Source organism: Alosa sapidissima, chromosome 19 (assembly GCF_018492685.1).
Source record: "Alosa sapidissima isolate fAloSap1 chromosome 19, fAloSap1.pri, whole genome shotgun sequence".
Classification (NCBI taxonomy): Eukaryota; Metazoa; Chordata; class Actinopteri; order Clupeiformes; family Clupeidae; genus Alosa; species Alosa sapidissima.
The window spans coordinates 7,938,228-7,958,792 of NC_055975.1; the positions used below are offsets into that span (position 1 = coordinate 7,938,228).

Consider the following 20,565-nt stretch of genomic DNA (forward strand, 5'->3'; position numbering starts at 1 on the left):
TCTCCTTTGCAGTGTTTCCAGAGCCCAGTTCAGATTGTATGGTTTTTATTTGCTCCTCCAAGCCTGCACAATATAATGTGATTTGATTGTGATGTTTGTGAAAGGGGATGATATGAACACAGGCTTAACAAACAGATGAACTATTATGTTGCTGGGTAAAGCATATTGGGAAAAATCGTTTTAATTTGGCTTTTTTCCTGAAATAATAAAAAGAATCCAAACATGTTCGCTTTCCAAGCATTTCTCTGTTGTATATTTACAATAAGATGGTTGGTTAATGAAAAGCACAGTATAGGCTTGGCTTCTCTCCCAGGTTTCCTGAGCATCAAAACTTTTGTCACGCAACACTGTACAGTTTCATTGAAAAGATGGCTGGTTTTATCATAATGATTAAAACAGCCATATACATTAACGCAACTGGCAATTAACATATAGCACATAAATGGCTGCAGGCTTGAGGCTGGCTTGTTTGTGTATGGAGCTTTTTAATTTTCCTGAAAGACATATGAGCTGCCAGGGAAGCGCTGGCTGAGGTCCATTCTCAGGCTCTTGACTTGGCCCTCACGTACAGTGCTGCATATAAGGCTGCGCTCACCGGGGCCTGTGGGACCACACAGCTGTGGTCAACCAAGCGTCCTGCTCCACCAGGGCATGAACTCACATACTCACATCAGCTGAGCAGGAGGCCTGTCAGAACGAGGGAGGGAGGGAAAGAGAGAAAGAAAGAGAGAGAGAGAGAGAGAGAGGGAGGGAGGAAGGAGAGTGAGGGGCGAGGGAAGGGGCAAAAAGGAGACACAGTGAGAGAGAGAGAGAGAGGGAGCAGGAGAGAGACGCTAACCATTAGCAAATTTACGTCATCCCAAGCCCAGGGTCATCTCGGTCAGACAGACCACCCAAACGGTTGGCCACCAAGGACAAAGACGATGGGGTGTGGGGGAAGGGGGGTGTGTGTGGAGGGAGATGGGGGGGGGGGGGGGGCACAGGCTGAGCTATGCCCTCAGACTGGACGTAATGTCTTGAGGATGACACATGGATTTACATTGAGTGTGCGGTCAGGTGTGCAGTGGAGCATGCTGTTGGCACTACGAAGGCAGGCAGGGCTCATCATTAGATGCTGCCACCCAGGGAAAGTGTCAGTCGAACGAGTCCGCCATTTCTCCCCTATTGAATTTTATGGACATCTCCTGGACACCGTGCCCTATCTCCATGCATGTGTTTTCTGGGTCATGATTTTTTAGGCTGCCTTGAAACGGTAATTGGATCACGGAATTCACTCCCGTAGCCTGACAATGGGGCCCATTTACTGTCTCAGCGCACCGGTCACCCTTCTTATAAATCTTTCACAGAGAAGATTAATCGCTTCAAAAGTGAACGCATGAAGTAAATAAATAATGAGCAGAGTGATGATTTCTATTGTCCAGTCAGCAGTTAACCCAAAGAGGTCAACTGTAAAAAAAAAGATAAATAAAGAACAACAACAACAGAGAGAGAAGAAGAAAATACAATATTTAAACCATAAAAATGAAAAAGCTGCTGTTTTATGACACTTGCTTCCAGGACATTGCAGTGTATGGAGTGTCAGTGTCATCTTAGCCTCTTCGTAGCTGTGATCCATGTGCCTGGATGTCTTTCTTTTTCTTTCACCAAGCTCTCTTCGCCTCCTGGGTCCCCTTGGCAGAGTGCATGTATAATCCACCATGCATGTGAAAAGTTCAACCGCATACATTTATGAACTTGCCCCAAAAAAATGGTGCGATATTTGGGGAGGGGAAGTGAGAGATGGAGGGGACTCTATAGTAGATTCCTTTTAGTGGGGCTCCTTCAGGGCTTCGACTTTTTGCAGTGACTGATGGTTCAAATCCGCACAGCCACATTAATGGCAAGAATAAGGATTTCATGGAGGCTAACAAGAGGCTCCCCCCTGGTAGGGAACCAGCGGGAGCCTCTTTCTCATCCAATGCTACCTTAATGGCATCACAGAGGAACAACTCGTGAATAGCATACCAACTGACGTCCCTCTCTCTCTCTCTCTTTTTTTTAACTATGCTGGCAGTCTCCTTGGGTATTACAGCCGAATATGAGGTTACTGTTTGCATGGCCACCTTTAATAAAAAGTGACAAGGATTTATCACCCTTTCACAGTGCCTCGTGAAGCCACTCCATCAGGTAGTGGAAATCAAGCACACAGTTATATTCACCGCGTTATTAATGCAAGTTTGATGCGGGGGCCTGGAGGAATAAAGAGGAGCTCTCGCACAGAGGTGGGCTAATTTAAAATATGTGGAGGGGACAGGCAGGAGTTAGATGATCTGAAAGTTTCCAACTGCGTTGTTTGGCTTTCGGAACAAATAACCTGAGGTATTTTTTTTTTCCATGGCAATAATGTATGTTTTTGTCATTTAGATGCAATGCTTCTTCTATCAAGGCACTACACAACACTAACATAGGAGAATGCCTTTCAAGTTATTCACAGCACATACCTAGTGTTAGGACACCATTTACACAACCTTTCCTAAATACTAGTCTTTTGGTCATTTCAGAGGGTATACTCTCCCTCTCTCTCTCTCTCTTTCTCTCTCCTTGTCTTGTTAGGATCTGGAGGTTTGTGCCTCACACCAGGCATCCTGAGTAAGGAGTTCCTGGCTGGTTGCTAGGTGATAGGCTCCTGATTAACGAGGACGTCTCTTGCTGGAGTTATCACTAATTGACAGCTGCTCACCCTGAGGGCTTTATTCTAACCCTGAGACCCTGGTATAATAGGAGGGCAGTGCTCCATCACCCCAGTGTGAGAGGCTCGTTGTGAAGGGACTGGCTGTTGCCTGGCTCCTTTCCCCAACTAGAATATCTGAACATTTTGGACAGAAAGAGAAAGAGTGACACAGAGAAAGAGAGAGAGAAACAGAGACAGAGAGAGAGAGAGAAATCTCACACTAATTCCATACCATCTGTACTAACTAATGCACCGGGCACCCAAACACAGAGAGAGAAAGAGAGAGAGAGAGAGAGAGAGAGAGAGAGACAGAGACAGAGAGAGTCCGGGAGAAGAGGAAAAGGATAGCGGGATATATGGAGAAGATAAAAGCTGGAATGACAGAGGGCAAGAGAAAAGGGGTCGAAGCAAGCAAAGAGAAAACTCAGGGAGGGGCGTCAGCAGGGTATACAGAGTTCCCCTGCCAATCTCCCACCATCTGGACCTAGTCACCAGAGCTGGCCAACCAACCGCTTTTAAAACAGGGCTAATCTGATTACTGCCCCTCCATCCCAAACAAAAGTCAAATTAAAATAAGATTATTGCAAATCACACTGCGTAGAAAGGTCCTTGTTTTTATTGGGAGGGGAGTCTGGGAATTTGAGTATCAGTTGACCTGACACTGCATTTTGAGTTTGACTGTTTGATTTGTGTACAGATCATGTTCCACAGGGTATACTGCAATGATCTGGTTCATATATACTCCAATGGGTAATGCAATTTATATGAGAATAATGAATGATGTAATTGTTGAACTGCTGATGTGGTCTGTGCATTAACATCGACTTTGGTCATGTTTGTTTATTCGTGTTCTACTAGCAGTGCCATTCCTTTATCATTTAATCTAGATAATGTCTTATTTTTAATCATTAAACAATGCTGTTGATACACCAAACATATAAACTCTTGTGCACTGTTGTCAAGAGTTAGCCAATATCTTAATAATCTTTTTGACTCACTGTAACCATTACTATTTACAAACTACTCCACTATCTGTGGTGGCCTACTGGTTAGCGCTTAGGACTTGTAACCGGAGGGTTGCCGGTTCGAACCCCGACCAGAAGGCACAGCTGAAGTGCTCTTGGGCAAGGCACCTAACCCCTCACTGCTCCCCGAGCGCCGCTGTTGTTGCAGGCAGCTCACTGCGCCGGGATTAGAGCGCCGCTGTTGTTGCAGGCAGCTCACTGCGCCGGGATTAGTGTGTGCTTCACCTCACTGTGTGTCCACTGAGTGCTGAGTGTGTTTCACTAATTCACGGATTGGGATAAATGCAGAGACCAAATTTCCCTCACGGGATCAAAAGAGTATATATACTTATCTTGTAACAGGTCCATCTTGGAAGTGTCCTTAGATGACAAACAGGTATGTTATGAGACTTGCGTGGAATTCCGTTGGGACGAGGGGGGCCATATCAGCTATGCACACACACACACACAGGTGCAACCTGCGTTCTGTTGAACCTGCGTGGTTCAGCCCTGCACACACCCGGACTCGAACCCACAAACAGCAGCACCCACAAACAGCAGCGGATCGGGAGTCTGACAATCGAGCTAAAAGCCCAGGCTGCTAGCTTTCATACCAGCACTGCTCTTGAACAAGGGGGCAGGCGAACATTCAGAGAGCGTAGACACTATGGCGGATCTGAGGCTAAATAGTAGACCAGTTCCACCTAGCCATTCCATTGAACCCCATTCAATTTGACATCAGTGAGGTTTTGATGGATTGACAGTAGGCTATGAATGTGGCGAGTGCTGTTTATATAAAATCACATTTATCTACGAACAACTAGGACATTTAAGAAAAGTAAATGTAGACATGGTGGTAACAAAGTAAGGCTACATTAACCCAATCTCTTGGTGCAGCTAGAGTTACAGGCAATTCCATGCAAAGGTCATCCTTACCATGGAAAAAAAAGTTGTGCATACGCAAATAGAACTGTTGTTAAAATCTTCATTTAGGTCTATATTTTATTATCTGATCTGATTGAATTTGATGGAGAATTACACTCTTTTTACATCATAAATATGGTGTGCAACCATACAGAAACAACATTTTTCACATGGTAATATTATACATATTTAAAAAGTGGATAAATGGACTCAAGGTTCAAACAAATTGTATCCTTTGACAAATTCCAGATTGACAAGGGAATGGTAGAGCAATGTGTATGCTCAGCTTGCCTTTAAGAGCACAACTCCTTACATTTGTAAGGGTTTTGTTTTTAAGTCAGCATGTTCCATGGCCATGTCACATCCATAACGTTTTATAGGAAAAGTTTATGCTACACACAGTGTTGATGCGACAATGTCCATAGTGTCTGTGCAAAGCTGATTTATATCAATGTAAAGTTTGATGAACAAATTGTGCCCCTTTCTTACTTTTAAAACCTTTAATGGTGCGTTATGGATGTGACGTTATGGATGTTACATAATGTGACTTTACAAGACAGGAGACTTTATTTTACCTCAAAGCCGATAAACGTCTGTTATGGTGTCAGTTTCAACGCATTTCACCTTAGTGTTTACTATGACATTTCAAAGATTATTAGGTTGATCAAAACCACAGGGAGGCCTCGCCTAAGCATTAGCAAAACAAACATAATGTAACGATTTGATAGCGACGAATACAGATGTCCAATCAAAAGGTTTATTAGCTGAGAACAAGAGCACACAGACCAAGACCACCACTACATAGGAAACACAAAGGAAGTCAATAAAACAAGCACGATACACGAACAGGGTAGTCACATACAATACACCGGGCAAAACACATGAGGTACAACGTAAAGAAGACTACACAAGCTAACACATACATGACACGGAAAACGCAATTACACTAACTAAAACCGACATTACACAAACCAGCATTCACACACATTGCATTCTGGGAGGCTAGCACTCAGTCCAAAAGGCACCGACGTTACACAGCCCCCTCGCGAGCTATTGCCGTCCTCGGCAATATCTCCTCCCTTAGCCATTGCCATAACGTCGGTGTGGGCATTCACTTGCTCAGTCCATCAGTCTGTGGTACCGCCAACAACACGTGGGGTGCACACGCCGCAGGAGCTCACTCAACGGGGAGCCACGCTGCTAGCAGTCCAGTGCGGGCGTGCTAGCAACCACGTGGCCGTCCCCGCTCGTCACCAGCTCCCTCTCAGCAGCCGCCCTCAGGCTGCACTTTCCGCGGTGTGTCACCACGGCACTCCTCCTCTCCAGACGGGGCCCTAGGTGGCCTTACTACCGTAGACTGTGGCACCAAGCACTGGAACTCACGGGTCAACTGTCGCTGCACCTCCGTCGCTCCACTCCACAGTCGCACCGACCAAGATAGGCAGGCCCCAGCTCCGCTGCAGCCGGACCACGCTGAGCTCTCAGGCCGTCAGCTACCGGTTTCGGCGTCCCTCCTCACACTGCCTCCTCGCAGAGCTGTCCTCCTCTGCTCCTGGCCTGCTCCACTCCGTCATGGTCGCGACGAAGGCTTGACCCCCCTCTTCTGCCTCGTGCTATCACCCAACACAGCGAACCTTTTTTTTTTTCTTTGGCGCCGGCCAACAGGCCAACTAGAACGGGCGCCCACACAGCATGGTGCCTCTCACACGCACCCAAAAGTTTTAAAGTTCAGAGAGCCTTTCTGTCGAAGCTGCCCCACCGTCGTGAGTTCGCTGCCCTCAGCGGCTCCGCCAACCGTCCATCGTCTAGGAACCTCTTCCTCGGCTCTGCTCACGCGTCGCGGCTCGCCGTGGAGTCAGCGCCCAGGCTAGCGTCGTCTTCTCCGCGAACGCTTCTTCAGGCCCCTCGTCCGGCAAGATCTTCTCCCATGGCCGCAGGCAGCTCCAGACGATAGCTCCTCTCCTCCGTCGGCAGTAGCAATAGAAGGCCCCGAGCTTTTTAGTAGCCCTTACAAGGGCTCTCTCTGGATCCTCTTGCGTGGGCCTCCACCCAGTGGTATGGTCTTCCATTCCCAGCTTCTCTCGCTGGGCGGAGGCCATGTTCGAAAGTCGCTTCTGACACCAATGTAACGATTTGATAGCGACACACACAGATGTTCAATCAAAAGGTTTATTAGCTGAGAACGAGAGCACACAGACCAAGACCACCACTACATAGGAAACACAAGGGAAGTCAATAAAACAAGCACGATACACGAACAGGGTAGTCACATACAATACACCGGGCAAAACACATGAGGTACAACGTAAAGAAAGACTACACAAGCTACACAAACACATACATGACACGGAAAACGCAATTACACTAACTAAAACCGACATTACACAAACCAGCATTCACACACATTTCATTCTGGGAGGCTAGCACTCAGTCCAAAAGGCACCGACGTTACAATAATATTAAAATACCTCCAGTGATTAGCCTAGCCATAGCCTATTTTCAAGTGGCCTAATAACGAAAATCTGAGCGATTATCTTCCCATAACTGTCATACTGTTGTTGTACAGTAACTGGATTACCGTGTTAGCTGGTGAAGATGGCTGACTTTGCAGCTAATTCAATAGTTACGAAACAAACTGCAAATGTCTTTACATGAAAAATTGTCTTTAAAATTGACAAACATCATATGGGTAATTCAAGGCACAAGTCAACCGGGACCATAAAATAATTTCTTTTTCGCTATAGACTGCCGTTCAATTTTTTTTGAAAGATAGGTCCCATGGAGGCAAACGGAAGGGGCGGGACTTCGCCACTCAATAACGGCAGTTTTTCCTACATGATGCATTACGAAAATGACGCATAGTTTCAAAAACACACTTTTTGTGTTCATTCAAGTCTCCTTCATGCTACATTTATCATAGTTTCGGCAGTTTCCTTCAAAATTCACAGTTTGTAGAAAACCTGTAATCTCTCACAAAAGTGTGTCTATTCATTCATGTCACATCCATAACACTGATAAAATGCCTTGTATTCTTAGGATAAAAATGATTATATGAAATTTAAGGATTTCTCAGTATTCAGAGGACAGAGGTTACATTAAAAGTTATGCAAATTAATTCACTGATACTAATTTTGCCCCTACTCTAAGGCATTTTGTTTACCAATATGAGTCCAATTGTCACATCCATAACGCTGGAACTGCCCTTACACGAGTCAGACTACGTGCCTATGTTACATCTACAAGCCTCGTCAACCAATAGGAAACGGTTGAAATTTGCTTCAACCCGTCTCGACTGACGTCTACATGATGACTGTCCATATCTTTTACTGTCTATGCTCTTGAAGCGTCAGGGAGTAAGGTACTAACGCTTCACACGGACAGCTATGCTAGCTTAGCCTGACGAGCCAGACCCACATTAAAATGTAGGGTCTGGGCACTCACCGTTCGCAGTGCTCAGTCTGAGGCGGGATAATCAGTTGTCTTTCAAATTCCCTCTGCACGCAATAGGACAGCGGCAGCGCTATGAGTCCCATGCGTTTCCCACCAATGGAGCTAGTTGGCTAGTTCAAACGTTTGCCAACTTAACCCTTAAAGGTGTAGGTTTTTGAACGTTCTAAGTTCCGCAACAATTGAAGGTTCTAAAATTCTATGTTGAATTCAATGAACCCAGATATTCTTTAGAACGTTCATTTCTCAACATTCCCGTCACACCAGTGTGACGGTACTCCTTTAAGGGTTAATAAAAGCTTAACTCGTGTCACACTGTTCGCCAACAGCAACATCCATCTTATTTGTTTTCAAGTAGCAGGGAATTCAAGCCAAACCGTTGCAACTCTGGCATCAATCATTACGTTAAGCCCACCTAACGACTCTATACACGATTTCATTGGCCTGATTGAGAGTTGCTATGGTGGGCAGCCGTGGCTCACTGGTTAACACTCTGGACTTGTAACCGGAGGGTTGCCGGTTCGAGTCCCGACCAGTGGGCCGCGGTTGAAGTGCCCTTGAGCAAGGCACCTAACACTGCTCGCCAAGCGCTGCCGTTGTAGCAGGCAGCTCACTGCGCCGGGATTAGTGTGTGCTTCACCTCACTGTGTGTTCACTGTGTGCTGTTTATGTTTCACTAATTCACCGATTGGGTTAAATGCAGAGACCAAATTTCCCTCACGGGATCAAAAAAGTACGCATGCATACACACGCACACAGAAGCACACACTCATTTACATACACAAAAGTAGGGGATGGAGATGGAGACAAATTGACAAGCGTGATTTATTAGTGGAGAGAATGTGCAGGACTGGGTACCGGTCATATTTTGTACCACTCTGCGGTACATCTAGTTTTCCAAAATGATGGCGTGTTCCTTTAACTAAAGATTATACATGGCGGAGTAAGATGGGAACCCGGATCACACAAGGGGGTGGGGTGGGGCGGGGGTCAAAATCCTGCTTTATGCAGAGCAGCGACTGTTCCATTGAAGTCTATGGAAGTCTATGGCCATAGCTCAGAATTTCACCCCATATGCTAAGATCTTGGTTCTATAGTTAGGAATATGAGCATTCCAGTCTGGAGAAAATCAACCTTATATCAGGTGTGTGTAACGGATGCCAGCTAGCTTAGCTGTGCTTGTGTAATGTTGGTAAACCTCACTCCCCGACGCCTCAAGAGTGCTGCTGGCATGCGAGCCGGCTCAATTGCTAGCACGCTCGCCTCCCAATCCGAGGTGCTGCTGTTCGCGGGTTCGAGTCCGGGTGTGTGCAGGGCTGAATCACGCAGGTTACATGTGCGCCTGTTATTTATTCTGCTGCTGTTGGCCGGTTGCTACATACGCTCATCAATATTCTTGTGTACTATTTATGCAGACAGGACTGACTCGATCCCCATTTCATGCCATGAACTACGATGAATTATCGTGCTCCGCCATATATATACTTTGCTTTAACCCTTAGAACCCGATTGACGCAAAGTGCGTCAAAAAACACACCCTTTCTTCTCTGTTACATTGCTCCGGAACTGTTCATCGCAGCGAGATGAAACCTTTATTGCGACAGAGCAGAAGAGGGGCTTTCCAACGAGACTACATACTTGTCTGTACGATCAAATATGAGAATTTAAAAAAATAATGAAATTAAATCAAATTGCATCATATTTACAGTCTATACTTCTCTGCGTTCACCTGCGCACCCATTACTCTCGTTTGAATTACCCGCGGACCTGTGATCGGATAGATATGCCACGCATGTCAGATGAAAGAGGAGACTCAGAGCTATCATTTGATACCCCGTACATCCTTCTCGGTTATAAAACAGACGAAGTGACAGCAAAATAATAACGTCTTATAGCTGGACTTACCCCACGTTTTTGTCTGTTTTTGTGGCAAAGCATGTTTATAATCCAACGCTATCGTGTGTTTCTCTATGGCAAAGCATGTTCATAATCCGGTTTTGAGATCCTAGCAAATTCCTGCAGGGCATCCAATTCAAGGCTCACATTACATCCCAATTTGTTCAACAAAGAAACACCTTTTTTGCCTTTACTTTGTTCATGGCAATGCAGTAAAAAGTTGAGAATCATTAGTGCATACACCATAGGCACGCAGGCTAACACGCAACCTTGGGTCAAGTCGGGTCAGATCAGTTCGTGTCACAGATATGTAGCGCAGAAAGGTCATTTTTTCATCACTTAATAAAAAAAAGGCATTTATTTCCGTAAATCACACACCACATATTTCTGTAAATTGCTCAGCCCCAGAGTATACCTCCAACATGGCAATTGTATTGCCCGATTCAGGACAGTCTGCCCTACACACACCTGAAATGCATGTAGAGCTATGAGCTTGCTGTGGTGAGATAGCTACATGTCGAAATATAAGAATTTTTATAATACGCTTTTTATATTTTAATTCTTTAAAAATCAAAATAAAATCAATGCTAGTACTAATACATGAAATTATGCCAGATCTGGATAGCCTAGACTCTGCTGAAAAAAACAAAACGATATATATATATGTGTGTGTGTGTGTGTGTGTGTGGCACTTACAATGACCAGAATAAATCCTTATGAATAAAGGTAGTGAAAATGCCCTAAAAACAGCTTAGGGTTCTAAGGGTTAACTATCCATCAACTACAGCCAGAGAATGTCTAATAAGTAGACGGGCTCTGCTACAGCTAAGGAGCATAGCTAGCATTAGTCCTGTAGGGCTTGTGACCTGCAGCCAATGGTGTATGTTTGCCTACATTTAGCCTACCGCAGGGCAGGCAGGATAATACAGCAGACAAAACAAACAACACACCAACATGCAGATAAGAAAAGAACAAGAAGATGTCCAAGAGCAAAGCACTGTAGGCCTACACTGATCTACACAGTAATCCTGTACTGTAGGCCTACTCTCAAAGAGCTCAGGATAGACTAGCCCATATGTCTTGCTGTGCTGTTCATTTTAATGCAGGAGGCAGTCAGACATCTCAAGTCACAACAATCATAATTGATTCTGATAAATTCCGAGCCTCTAATTGCAAGCAAGCTCAAAGAAGTCGACTGATTTCAAAACACCCGCATTACAGAAGCGCCCTGCCTAATTGCAACGTGCACATTTCTATGGCTCTGGTGCATACCTGAACAACTGATGCAATTTCCGGGCGCCTCCTTTTGTATTCACCCCTTGCAGACACGTGACTTAAGTCACGTGACGGCTCCGTGCTGGACGGCAAAAAGATGGGAGAAGGACGGCAAATTACATTATGTCATAACGATTATGATGAACTGAACACCATTACTATAACACCTTTGTAGTTCAATGTATTGCTGTTTGGGGTCTGATAGTCAAAGACAGATGCCAGTGGTGTTGTTAGATGAAATGGGTCATGATAGCAAATGTAAAGTTATTAAAACTGGTGGTAACAGCAAGGGGAGATAATGTTAGGTCGTAAAGTTAGGCTACTGTAATTAACATTATGGTAAATGAACACCCATAAGTATTTCTGGACTAAAATATTGCAAAGCGATTTGGTTACTTTATTTGTCTTGCTTTTGTCAGTTGTATATAGTCAAAACGTTAAGAATGTCATATCAGAACATGAAATAATAACTTAGCTGCCACACTTAGATGCTAGCTATTCTAGCTAGAGCTAACGTTTATCGTAGCTCATAGTGCTAGGGCTAATGTAACTAGTCAGTTTGTACGTTGCCCAGCGAATAAACGTACTTCTTACATGTCTTAAGTCAAAGAATTGAAAGAAATAGGAAATAAAAAACTTGAACGGTATTATCTGTTTACATTCAGATCTTGACAAAGACTGCCTAAGTGCTATCTGCCGTCCTGTTCAGAGTCTATGGTTGCTATAGCAACCGCTGCTGTGCTTCATACACTGAGGAGATAAGCATGCAATTGTGGTTGAAATACTCCCGAAACACAAAGAAAACAAACCAAAATATATCTATGCAAGAACATGGGATGTTGTTGTATTCCAAACAATAAACCAACAGTCGTGGAAGGGCATTACTACAGTTAAATCTCACTATAATCTCCTAGCTGTGCGATATGTCCCATTTACAACCCATTGATTTGATTCGTGTTCTTGCCGTCCACTAGGCTATTTTGCTGTGGCGCGAACAAAACGTGACGTCACTGCCAAGTAATGTTTTTAACTGCAATGCATAATCTCTAGAATTAACCACGGTGGTAACCAGAAATAAGAACAGAACATTCAGAAATTAATTATTATCTTATCTTATTATATTATTACTTGACAATGACATCCGCACAAACTGAAATGCCCATAAGAAAGGTGAGGGAGTCAGTCCACACGTTTGACATTCAAGCAAATATGACCAGCTAGCTAACAACATTTAGCTAACATTGATGCCCTCGCTATTTCATATGGCGTTCTAGCCTACTCGACGTTTTATTTAATCTTATTTTATTATTTCACCGTGATGTTGGTTAACTTTATTTATATACATAGCTTTGTATTATTATTTTTTTATTTATATTATATACATAGCTTGCTGGTAGGCTAGGAGTGATTGACAATAGCATGTGTGATGTCTCTATCAACCATGTAGGTAGAGACGGTGTTGTGTGTGCGCGAGCATTTTAGTTTTATTCTATCAGTCAGTCATCATAGGATGTGGCAATAGAACCATAGCCTACATAACATGTAGATAGCAATCCCAGACCAGACTGTCTCTCGTCCTGCTAAAATGTATTTTGATGTCCTACCAAAGTTCTAACTGTAATATCGGTTCATAAAGGTAATGTCGGGGTAAGCAGATCTAATTTTTTTATTTTTTTATTCAGCAGGTCTGCCAGTTGAACTCTACAACAATAATCACATTGTCAAGATGTGGAGACAACAGCTAAAGAAGAGAAAGCCAGAAGAACATAAAATTGTGAAAGTGCTATGATCTGGTAAGGGCAAGGATCCACATGCTACAGTCAACATGTTCCATTAGGCCTAGTGGAGAGAGCTTGAAGATGGACATGGTAGTGCTTTTTCTGCATGACAGGTGAGTAACATTAGTTTTGGTATGTTTCACAGATAGGATAGGTCAGTATTGTTTTGTTCCGTTTTCCAATGGTTGTGATGGCTAATCTAAACTGGTTTGCCTTGTTATCTGGTAGGCTACCAGTTACATTTGTGTGCAAGATGGGCTTGGGATGGATACCTTTTTTCAGCATGGATAATCATTCCCCATGATTAAGGATATTTTTTCGGATAGAGAAAATCAGTATAAGTAAACCAGTACTTCTTAAATAGCTTATCTACAGTAGGGTAAGTCTTTCATGGGTGCTGCCATATTTTCAGTGGCGGCCTGTTGTAGGTAGGGGAACCATCAGTTTTTGTTAGCTTTCTATTGCTTGGTTTACACAAAGCCGTGGTGGACTTGCATGGCTATGGGTGACATTGGCAGCCAACCTCCCAAGGTGTCAACATTTTTTTTTTTTATGGTGACTTGAAGTTATGGTGACTTGATAATAACACATTGTGGTTGTTGCAGTTGGTGCCCTGATTCTAGTTTGTGATCTAGGAAGGCCACTACTAGAAGGTATGTCACTTAAGTAATCAAGATGGGAAAGTGTGTGGCAATAAGTTCACCTCACGTACAGTAGCCTATAATGCAATTAGCAAAAATCTGTCACACTACAAAGTGCCACACCAAATATAATACATAATAACTTAATACTAAGAATATTGTCACCCTGGGCATTGTAGCCTAAAATATTTTTTCTTTAACACTACATAATTTTCCATGTGAGTGAAAGAAGACAGTACATTTTCTGAAGCTTTCTCCCTCCTCAAATCTGAAGAATGAGAATGAATCAAAATACCACCCTGAAAATGTCAAGATAAGCATATTAAACTGTGTACTGAGAACATGGATAGATAGATAGATAGATAGATAGATAGATAGATAGATACTTTATTGATCCCCAAGGGGAAATTAGCCTTAGTACAGGGTGTCTGGGAAGCATTTTTACACTTTGTCTTTAATCCAGGTTTTCCTATCTGCTCATCGGTAACTATATTCTTTACTGTGGTACAAGATTAATATACATTGAACAATTCTTACACAATTTATCTCACACAATATATGGATTTCCACTGCAAAAATATTGTTGCCTCACATTTAAAATCCATGCATCTTGTGCAAATGAGCAAAACACAATTACAGCTGCGTCATTTCTACTTTGTATAATCTGAATGAAAGATTATTTTCACAGGAAGAATAAATTAAATTACACTACAGAATGTAACCCTGTCATGACAAAGCTTCAGTGCTTCCACTGTAATTATCTTCATATTACTGTAATTATTTGGAAGTGTGCAAAATGGATTATTCCCAATACCAGAAGCTCTCCTAAGCACTGATCCTCTTTTAACTTGGGCCAAAACCTGTCACATGCATTTCCCCCTCACTGTCTCCATGCAGGCTTTGACATTGCCATGCAATCAATACTTGCCATGCACAGCAATCCATTGCTCCTTCATTATGATTCAGATCCCTGGTAATTTAAAATGGTAATGGGCAATTTCCCCAATAAAGGACATTGGACCCCATAGTTCATTAAAATTTAGAGGTGGAAAAGTCTATTCAGATGTCTGACTTCACCCCTCTACCCTCCCCTAATCCGATTATAATTATTGAGAATAATGGGCCACACGTCTTTGCCTCATTGACGGTGTTATTAAGAGAAAACATCCCAAGGTTTACATCTTAGTCTGAAGGCAGAGATTCATCAAGCCCTGAAAATATCCATCTTTTCCTCCGGCAGACTCCTGAGACCTATTTGTATGAACTCATTAGTAATCAAACCTATTAATTGTAATGCACCTATCTCATCATTAAAGTTATCGATGCTGATGTCTAGTCAGAGGTCTAGTCAGAGGACAGGGTAGGTCTGGTAAGGAAAACCCTGTTGTCACAAGGGAACAGTCATTGACGACACTGGGACCCAATCACAGTGTTCGTATTTTTCATTGACATTTGTCTTATGTTAATTGACAAATAAGGTTTAAAGCTGAGCTTGTAACTAAATGACCAGGGGAGGGGCCACATACTCAACAGGGAGACTAATTTGGCACTGGAATTCTCCAGAGTTATCATTGCCAATATCAACAGGATGGCTTTTCATTGGATTGTAGGGCATATGAAAGGTTGCAGTCACCCACAACACAAACGCAAGGGAACGGCCCTTTGATCATTTCACTGTGCCGTATCCAAGAGACTTGATTGCAGCTGTTCATGTTCTAACTGATTGCTTCAGTGTTTCTTTGTTTTTGCTTATTGACTCTCTTTGGAAAGTAGCTCTGTTACCTGTTTCTGCAGCGAACAGTAGAATTGCTCTTAGTTGTAGTAGAGTATAATTTAATGTGATGCATAGGCACTTGCAAACCAAATATATACTATACATCACAGGAAATTAACACTGAAGCACAGGGACTGCAGGAATTTGTGGTTTCCCATTGCTTAACTTGCAAGGTTTTGAAGCTGTAGCCTATCATGGCACACTTGCATTGCAGAATCTTAGGTTGTCAAACTTTGATAGCTTAAACCAAGAATAAACAAGCATTTTCTTTTTACATTCTAGTATAGCAGATGAATGAGTGTTCCGTAATATGTTTGAGTGGCCTGTTATTAATAAGTGCGAAACAAAACCTTGCTTAGTAGTCTTTTTTTGTGAGGGAACACAACACATGCGGGTGAATCTCTGAGGTTGATTTGCAATTGAGAGCAACTTTAGGGGGGTAGACATATGAACGAGTGAATAGTTCTGTGTGTCTGTCCTCGCGTGCTATCGAAGAGAGTTGGTATTAGCATATTGAATCAAACAAAACAAAAGCGCTGCCAATGATGTAAACACAGGGAATTAAAAACCGACAGTTCATCGCACGGTCAGGCTTGTCTGAGAAGGCAGCACTTCTAAAGCGCTTACCCAACTTATACTTTTGCGGTATAGCAATCCTGAGAAACAATGGCTAAAGTCTAAAAATAACAAGTTAAGATACCATGTGCAGGAGATGTATTACATCCGATTTGCCATGCATCTTCAAATTATGAAGTATAAATGAGGGATTTCTAACTAGTCTGGTGCACATTTTCAGCTCAGAACAGATCCCATTCTTGTAGCCCTTGTAGTCATCATTAATGCAGTTGGAGAGAAGCATGTGTAAGGCTCATGGAAGAGGCTCTCTGCTCCTGTTCTCTTGTCCCTCATCACCACATCATCTGACCCCTGCACACCCACCCCATAAGGAATGCATATGCATTCAGACAGGCGCATCCCAGAAACAGGAGGCAAAACAAGGCTTTCCAAGATCAAAAAAACCCTTCTTCCCATGTTGGTGCTCTGTCCCCTCTCAACCTGAGCACATGTTTGTAGTTTCTATCAGGCACAGACATTTCGAGGTGTTCCATCTCGCTGACATCCTCTGCAGGACAAGCCAACATCTGGACTCACTTCAGCAGGGGCTCAAGCGGGTCTCGATTCGAAGGTCATTTGTGCTATAGATGGGATTTTCTTTTTTTCTTCTATCCCCCCCTACCATCAAGATAAAGAGTGCCCACTAGCACTGTCCACTCTTCACTGCAGCATTAAAATTCAGATGTGTCTCTCGAGGAGGGGAACGGTATAGTAGCTAGATGGAAAGAAGAGAAACCGAAGAAGAATATATCTCATTAGAAGAGAAAGGAGATTCTGAGGGAGAGCTTTCAGTTATATTTTTGCTCACAGTATACCACACATGTATGTATCCTAGCCATGTGCACAATGTGTTTGTTCTAAATTTAATGTTGTGGATATAGTGGATTGAAGTATGGTTTTGATAATATATTCTGACAAGAAACCCTTGATGCAAAAGCCAAGTAAAAGCATACAAAAGTCTTTCAGATTAATTAAAACATTTTAAGGGGTTGGCTATTTTAGGTTTCCTTAAATTTAATATTGAAGTTGATGTAAGTAAATAATTAAAGTCTTAGTTGTACATGTTTAAGGCAACTGATCTTGTTACTCAGAAGGATGGCAAAAAATACCAATATGTCTTGATGTGGGCTTCTGTACTTAACTTACACATAATCTAACATTATACTGCAGCTAACAGTTAAACATGCCAGTGCACCAATTGCGAATATTAAGAATGACTGACAACATTTAGGCTACAGGAAACAGGATTTTAAAGATCAGTGCCTACTTTATTTTCAGTCTGTTCTATTTTCCTACATTTGGTTAATGTAAAATAATATAATACATTGCCATATTTGCATTTAGCCTGTATATCAAGTATCCTGCCAAATGTAGGCTAATTTATTTATTTGTGAATCCATCTATAGCTAAACCAAAAATGCCCATGGTGACCTATCTGACTGCATACTGCCTAATACTACTACTAAAACAGTCCATTTTCTCTTCCACAAAACCCAACATAGGCTAATCAAGGATAGATGTTTTATACTTTTAGTTTTTATTTGAAATCTGCATTGATAGGGGCAGTAGGCAAACGTTAGGCCTACTTTCGTTTTGCACTTCAGCTTGTATTCGGTGTAAACAAACAAGCATGCGTGGAAGCCTGGAGTTGTCAGCAGCGTTCTACCTTTGAATAAAATGGGAGTATTACGGAAGGCTACTTTTGTGCCGGTTCGCTACAGCTATATTTTGCATATTGCAGCCAATACGTCAATTGGGCTAAAAGGCATGTTAGGTTACCTTTCCTTCTCTCACTGTATTCTCAGAATCTCATCCTGTTCCTCCTATATCCAATGAATTCGGTGGATAGAAGAACTAATTTCTTCAATCTTTGCATCTTGGCTGGCTAGTCTAACTTTCTGCTTTTTCTGTGCGCTCTTGGATTTGAAAGAAGCGACTACTAGCGAGTCACAACGCGAAACTGCTAACGTTGATGGGAGGTGTAGTTTTTATGCTGCATTCGCGACGTGATTCTATGGTTTGCACCAGTAATGTTTCTCGATGTTGCGGTGTATTTTGTATACAAACATTGACATGGTTAAAAGTCATCATCGCACCAGTGCGCCTAAATATTTTTTTGCACTCGCACGGCATCATTTTTACTCGCATGTGCGAGTGAAATGGGCGCACTGTAAAGCCTTGCTGAATATGAGATACCTTAAAGAAAAGTCCAGTTCTGATTAAATAATAATATAACTTTATATGATTTAACATTTCATTCGTATGTATGTGTAGCAGAATGAAGTGGTGCAGTGCCCACTTTTCATTCAAGCACAGGTGGCTGCATCGTGAGTGGCTCTCGGTAGCCAGATATGGGCCAATCAGTACAACAGTGCCTCTATTTAAATTCAAGGACCCTCATTGTGTTATGCCAGACGTCAAAGGCCCGCCCCTTTTTACCGCCCTGACAATTGCCATCGCCGCAGAGTCTCCCCCTCCCTGTGCGGCATTGGCCTCCCGCTGGCTGGATGTGCGTCCAGTGCAGTCCCCGGGGATCACTATGTAGCAGGGGAGCGGCTGTCAATTGGCTACATTGATAAGAACTCTGCTGCTTTGCCTACGTAATTTTTAGCCTACGACTTCTTCATGTGCCCGTCTAATCAGCACCACTGGTCCAGCGGTTAACGTGGCCTGCAGCTAGCTTGTCGTAGCATACGCTAGTGGGACTACGCATAGAGGCCTTGGACTAGAAAGCCGCTGGAACTCATTCGGGTGCTATAGCGCTCGTTAGGAAGGAATGGGTGCTTGACGAACGGACCCCGTTTTATTGATTGTTTTTCTCTGTTCTGCGTTGCATCCTGCTATTGTCTGTGTTGTTTGTAGCCTACGTTTGTCTGTCTGTTTCTTTGTTTCTTATACACTTGACTGGAGGCCGTTTCCCCTAGTGCTGTTGATCGCTAACCTGACCCTAGCCAGATGAATGTCGTTCCGCTTAGCTCCGCCTAGCTTCACTCACATCCATCTGGGACCTCTTCCATTGAGAGTGATTTCTCCAACCAACTTTATGGTTTAGCCAATCAGGACGCAGGGTGGGAGTTTCATAGATGTGACATAGCGTAGAAGCGACTGTGAGTCTGTTATTAGCGTCACGGGTTGGCTTCGATGTGAGTGGTTGAAGTAGCACGTCAATAGATGACGGACAAGTGGCTTATTCAATCATATGCAGGCATTTTTTGATTAGGCCCAGCCTTCTGAAGCAACACTTCAATGGATCGGTTCCAGATGGATGAGTGGAGCTAGGCGGAGCGAAATTCATCTGGCTATTGCCAGGTTAGTTGATCGCCAAAGTGTTGACCTTTGTTTTGTGATTTGTCTCTGTTTGCACTAATCTTTGTTAATTTGTTTTGTCCTCACTAAGGGGAGGCTGTGAAGCTGCGGATCCTTAGCGTGACTGTTTGTTTTATTGGTTGTTGTTTGATTTACTTTGTTACACTTTATGTGAGCTGTCTGTAATCCTTGTCCGTCCCCTCTGTTTAGGTGCTGAGAGCCGAAAGTGGGAGCAGTTCCTGGTGGTGATGGGTTCCCATCTTTGTGTGCTGTGACATTTGTCTCTCTCACTGAGTGTATCATTGCCGCGTGTGTGTGTGTGTGACCAAGCACGTGTGATTGGGTGCCTCCTTCGGATACTCATTATTATCCACTGCCCTCCCACCGGTAAGCCTCAGCCCTCTTCCTGTTTTATGTGTATGTGAATTTACAGTGTAAAAATAAATAATTGTTTTTATGGAACAATGTCTCTGTCAGTTCTACGAACCTGAGTGCCTTACTGGGTTAAGGATATTAATCTCTGAATTATATCTTTGGGTGGAAGTCCCATCGTGGTGTAGTCAGCTATTGTGTAAAATCTCTACCACTTGCCACATATGTATCCATACCATGCCTGTGGATATTAAGACCCTCATAAAGCATCAAGATGTCAAGCTCTTTCTCCACTGTAAAACAAATATCAGATCTTTAAGTGATTTTACAACCATCAACAGTCTCTTGTCAGAAATGTTTGGGTAGTCAACTCAGAGCCGAATGGCAACATTAGGTTTTCAGCTGTGGGGAATTAAACATGGACAGAACTCTATGAGTAGTGTAGAGAAGCTGGAAAAAGAAAGGAAGAGAAAATGAGAGTTCGCTCCTTTTCACTTTTTCATTTTTGGGAGGGCTTAGAGAGGATGAGACGGCTGAGTGACTCATGAACCTCCCGTTACCTCCACGGCGTAATGGCCTAGGTGAGTTTAATATCACTCATGTCAGGCAGCCCCCCCATCCCCTTACCGCCAATCTCACCACTTTAATAACAAAAACCTGTTGGTGCGATAGAGGAGAGGGAGGCAGGCAGATGTGTCAGTGCCCTGGCCTCTGGAGGATGGGAGAGAGAGTGCGAGAGAGAAAGCTCTGCCTCAGCAGCTGCAGTGAGTGGCGCACTTGTTCACAGCAGAGGGAAACACTGGCCTAAGCGCAGAAGCAGTTA

The 20,565-nt window shown here is 43.2% G+C and overlaps 2 long non-coding RNA genes across 2 annotated transcripts; one reads left to right on the plus strand and one right to left on the minus strand.

Annotated features, from left to right (window-relative positions):
* Positions 1 to 487: 487 nt before the first annotated feature.
* Positions 488 to 11,965, minus strand: LOC121693360. Its single transcript, XR_006025480.1, has 3 exons — positions 11,916 to 11,965; positions 11,254 to 11,338; positions 488 to 687 (listed from the first exon to the last, which is right to left on the minus strand). It is a non-coding gene; the product is annotated as an uncharacterized LOC121693360 (long non-coding RNA).
* Positions 11,966 to 12,297: 332 nt separating this feature from the next.
* LOC121693329 lies at positions 12,298 to 19,826 on the plus strand. The gene is made up of 3 exons (XR_006025467.1): positions 12,298 to 12,426; positions 12,939 to 13,147; positions 19,581 to 19,826. It is a non-coding gene; the product is annotated as an uncharacterized LOC121693329 (long non-coding RNA).
* The last annotated feature ends 739 nt before the right edge of the window (positions 19,827 to 20,565 follow it).